Source organism: Suncus etruscus, chromosome 2 (genome assembly GCF_024139225.1).
Source record: "Suncus etruscus isolate mSunEtr1 chromosome 2, mSunEtr1.pri.cur, whole genome shotgun sequence".
In the NCBI taxonomy this organism is placed as follows: Eukaryota; Metazoa; Chordata; class Mammalia; order Eulipotyphla; family Soricidae; genus Suncus; species Suncus etruscus.
In genome coordinates this window covers 83,741,770-83,746,268 of record NC_064849.1, presented here as the reverse complement: position 1 = coordinate 83,746,268, position 4,499 = coordinate 83,741,770, and the positions used below count along the sequence as shown (strand labels likewise).

General features: G+C 42.4%; 2 non-coding genes across 2 annotated transcripts; both read left to right on the top strand.

The window, feature by feature from the left end:
- The first annotated feature begins 969 nt into the window (after window positions 1-969).
- Window positions 970-1,183, top strand: LOC126002960 (small nucleolar RNA U3). Its single transcript, XR_007493530.1, has one exon. It is a non-coding gene; the product is annotated as a small nucleolar RNA U3 (small nucleolar RNA).
- Window positions 1,184-4,055: 2,872 nt separating this feature from the next.
- LOC126002845 (U1 spliceosomal RNA) lies at window positions 4,056-4,219 on the top strand. Its single transcript, XR_007493464.1, has one exon. It is a non-coding gene; the product is annotated as a U1 spliceosomal RNA (small nuclear RNA).
- Window positions 4,220-4,499: the final 280 nt, after the last annotated feature.

Here is a 4,499-nt window from a genome sequence, read left to right as displayed (position 1 = left end):
GTCACCTGAAGTTTATACCACCACTGCCTGTCCTGCTTAGCAGCCAACTCGACCTTGGCCAGCAGAGCTCATGTGCAGGATGTGTGCCTCAGTCTTTGACTCTCCTCTTTCTCTCTGTCTCTAGACTTTTCCTCTGAGTCTCAGGCAGGGGTCCTGGAGCTACAGCCCACCGTAGCTCCCATTGAAATACTAGTACATTTGTTTATTTAACTTTACTTGTTTTTCATCTTAAATATTGTATTTGTTCCCATTTTGGTTTTTTACTTCAGAATAAGATATGTGCAGTGTGATTAGGAATTTGTTCATAGTCTGGTCCTCCAATGTAAGGTGAACCTAGGTAAAAGCCTAAGCAAAGATTTTCTCTCAACTTTCTTTTTCTCTAATCTCTTCTTTTGGTACGTAAAGCCCACTGGATAGTTGCTCTTGTATTTGACTTGACCTTCCCCTTTCCTGGATTTGGAGTTGGTTTGAATAAAAAAAAAAAAAGAGGGGGGGAGAGAAAGAGAGAGAGACCATGGAGAAGAGAGGGAGCGCATGGTAGAGAGAGGCCATGAGGCAAAAATCAGGCTGTCTCCTATGAATCTCATCATAACTGCTTGGTGTTTTATTTCTCCTCCACTTCCTTGCTTCCTCAAACCCATACACCTAAGGGATTAGAAACACGGTGCCTGGGGTGCCTGGGGTGAAATCACCAACTCATGGATTTTTCTTATTTTATGCTCCAATGATCTGAAGGACACTGAACTGGCCCCTGTTTAAAGAGTTTGAGAACCCCTGGGTTAAGGGGTATGCCTGGCTTGATCCCCTGTACTACATGATTTCCAGAGCACCACCAGGGTGGCCCAGGAAATACCTGGCTCTACATTCATGGCAAAAAATGTGCACTGTGAAGGATATTGGACTAAGACTCGATCATGAACAACTTTGTTACTGCGTCCCCATAATGATTCAATTTAAAAAATTATTTTAAAGACTATACTTTCAGGGATCATCTCTTTAGTATGTGACTAGAGAAGTTTCTCTGATCGTGTAGAGCACCTAAAGCCATGAGGAGGAGCCAGAGGATCCTCTCCTGAGCGTGAAGCCAGCTCGAGGTGTCGCTTCTGCGGCTGCCTCTTGCCATTGATGATCGTTCTCCCTTTCCTCTGGAGAGGGAATAGGGAGAGGATGCAGTCTGAGTGATAAAAATAAAAAATTATTTTAAAGGGGCCAGAGAGATAGCATGGAGGTAAGGCGTCTGCCTTGCATGCAGGTCGGTGGTTCAAATCCCGGCATCCCATATGGTCCCCTGAGCCTGCCAGGAGCGATTTCTGAGCATAGAGCCAGGAGTAACCCCTGAGCACTGCTGGGTGTGACCCAAAAAACAACAACAATAACAAAAAAAAAAACATTATTTTTAAAATGCCCAGGACTTCCCAGGGGCTGTTGAGTGAAATCCAAACACCTCTTTCTCTCCAATAGGTCCTTTCCTGAATTTTATCCTCTTCATTTCACCTTACTATCCAAACCCCAGTCCACTGAAGTGTCCTGAGTATGTCAGTCTAGACATACATAAAAGTCTACACAACTTTTGGGGAGGCCAACTCATTCCTTCAACTGGAATGGAATTCCCTCTCATCCCATGTGTGTAACACCCATTTCTGTCTTTAGACTTATGTTAATGAAGGCACCTCGAAAACAATAGCATAGCAAGTAAGATGCTTGCCTTGCAAGCAGCCAACCTGAGTTTGATTACTGGCATCCTGTATGGTTCAGTCCTAACTGTGACCCTGATTGGCCCTTGGATCTGTACACAGCCTCTTTACCTGTACAATCCAAGAAGGGAAGATATTGTTGATATCCATGTCCCCTCTTATCAGAATCCAACAATATTAATTCCATCATTGCCAGCCCTGTGAGGAGTTATGATATTCCATGTTTTATTTATTTTTAATTTTCAGAGAGGCAGGGCCAAAGAGGTAGTACAATGGGTAAAGCTCTTAACTTGTACATAGCCAAAATAGGATCGAATCCCAGCATCATGTATGGCACCCCTCCCCAAGCATCTCCAGTGTGATTCCCAAGTGCAAAGTCAAGAATAAGCCCTGAATGCTATCATGTGTGACCCCAAAACAAACATCCAGTGTGCAATATGGAAAAAGCAAACCTTGTGCTACAGGCAGAATGAAGAGCTGGGTTTTTTTTCTCTCACCTTTATCTTATCTGGATGTTTCATTATTCCTCAATCCTATGAAAAGAGCAGGTTCCATAAGGCAGGATCTGTCTGAACAACAGACTAGAAAGATCATTTCTAATTATGTCCCTAGGGTGACTGACAACAGTGGTGTCCAGGTCATCTGCTGACTAAAATCAGCTCTTGGCTATGACACGGCAGAGTCTGAGCCCCTTTGCTTTCCTGTTTCCTCCTTCAAACCACGTTCTCTTTTTTCATTTCTCTTGCTCGGTTTCATTGTTTTCTTCCTCCCTTCCCTTAACTGTTGCTTTTCCTATAAAAGAAAGTTCTGCTGAGCCTGTAGCTGCACTGCTAGAGACACAGCTTCGGTGCTCACCCAAGTGCCCCTGGGGCATTTTACTATCTGGTCGTGGTGCCTCCATATTTTTTACTTATGCTGTTCCTTGAAGGTTGCCGCCCCTTTATTTGTGATTTTCATACACATCTGTTTGCATTGTGGCCAGAAATCGATTGTGGATCCAAGATCACAGACTGCAGAGCTGACATGACATGGTGCTGTCAAATGTGTCACTGCAGGAATCAAACTCATGACTTTATTTAAATTATTTTATTGGAATACCATGGTTACTAAATTGCTTATAATATAGTTGGGGGGGTACTTTTTCACAAAGTTGTTTATGATTGAGCTTCAGTAAATGTCCAAAACCCTTCATCAGTGCACATTTCCCGCACCAATGTCCCCAGTTTCTCTCCCACCTCCCCCTGCCCTCTTCTCTGCCTACCTCTGACTTCCTCATTTTTCTTTTTTCATTCTTTCTTTCTTTCTTTCTTTCTTTCTTTCTTTCTTTCTTTCTTTCTTTCTTCTTTCTTCCTTCCTTCCTTCTTTCTTTCTTTCTTTTTCTTTCTTTCTTTTCTTTCTTCTTCTTTTCTTTCTTTCTTCTTCTTATCTTCTCTTTCTTTCTTTCTTTCTTCTCTCTTTCTTTCTTCTCTACTTTCTATCTCTTCTCTCTCACCACCTCCCCTCTCCTTTTAAATAATCTGGCTTGTGAATATTGTTGTATACATATCACGTCCCTCCTTTCAGCACCTAGTTCTTATCTAGAGTGATCATGTGCAACTATCATGATCCTACCATGATAGCTCTGGTCCTCCTGGACTTGTTCTCCTGGTCCTCATCTCTATGGCCTTTGAATACTATTACCATACCATATATTACCATACATATATATATATGTATATGTTATATCCCACAAAAGCAAACTAATAATAAAAAATAGCAAACTAACAACTTTATACTTGCAAGGCACTCTAAATCATGGAATTATGCCCTAGGCTTTCTTTTGGGCATTTCTCAGAAAGCCAAGGCTCTGCCCTTGCATCTCCATCTCCCTGAAAACTCTTCCCCAGCAGGCTACCTCCCCACCTTCTCTGGTCTTGGCCACACAGACCATCCCTTTCTCAGGTAGCCCATCCCTAAAGGCCTGCTGGTGACATGTAAACTCAATTCCCACTGTGTTGCTCTTTCTAAAGATGTTTCTCTCCTTCACATTTTCCTCTCCTTCCCCAATGATAAAAAAATCTTCCAAAGCATGTGAGTAAGCTGGGATCTAGAACCTTCTGCCCTACATCACTAAACCCATGCAGTGATAATGCAAGTTGGGTTCCCTCTAGTGCCATTTCACAGAGGAGGAGATAGATACCCTTCATCAGTGCACACTTCCCCCACCAATGTCCCGAGTTTCTTTCCCACTTCCTGCCGCCCTCTTCACTGCCTACCTCTGACTTCTGCCTCATTTTCACCAACCCCAGCAATCCCCAAATAATTCAGTAACAAGGCCATCGATGGGATTATTCACATAGTTATTCCTAATATGCTTTCATTGCACTTACCTGGTAGGAGCGATTCCATCATCACGAAAATGATTTCCCCAGGGTGAGGCTCGCCCATTGCACTCCAGGTGTGCTGACCCCTGTGATTTCCCCAAATGTGGGAAACTCGACTGCGTAATTTATGGTAGTGAGGGACTGTGTGCGCGTACTTCCCAAGAAAAAAAATTTAAAAAACATGCTTTCATTGCGGGAATTATTATTTTTTCTCTTGAGATTATCTTTCCTTATTGTAATATAAACTCCCCTAGAATAGAACTTTGTTTTTGTTTAATTGTTGTGTTTCAAAAAACAACTGTGTGTTTCCTATGCTCAGTCCAGAGCCTAGTCCAAAGTTGTTTACCAATAGATATGTCTAGTGAATGAATGTGAACTCTAATGTCTGTCATTAATATGTTAAGCATGAAATAAATCTGTAAGATAACCAGAACCCATCACC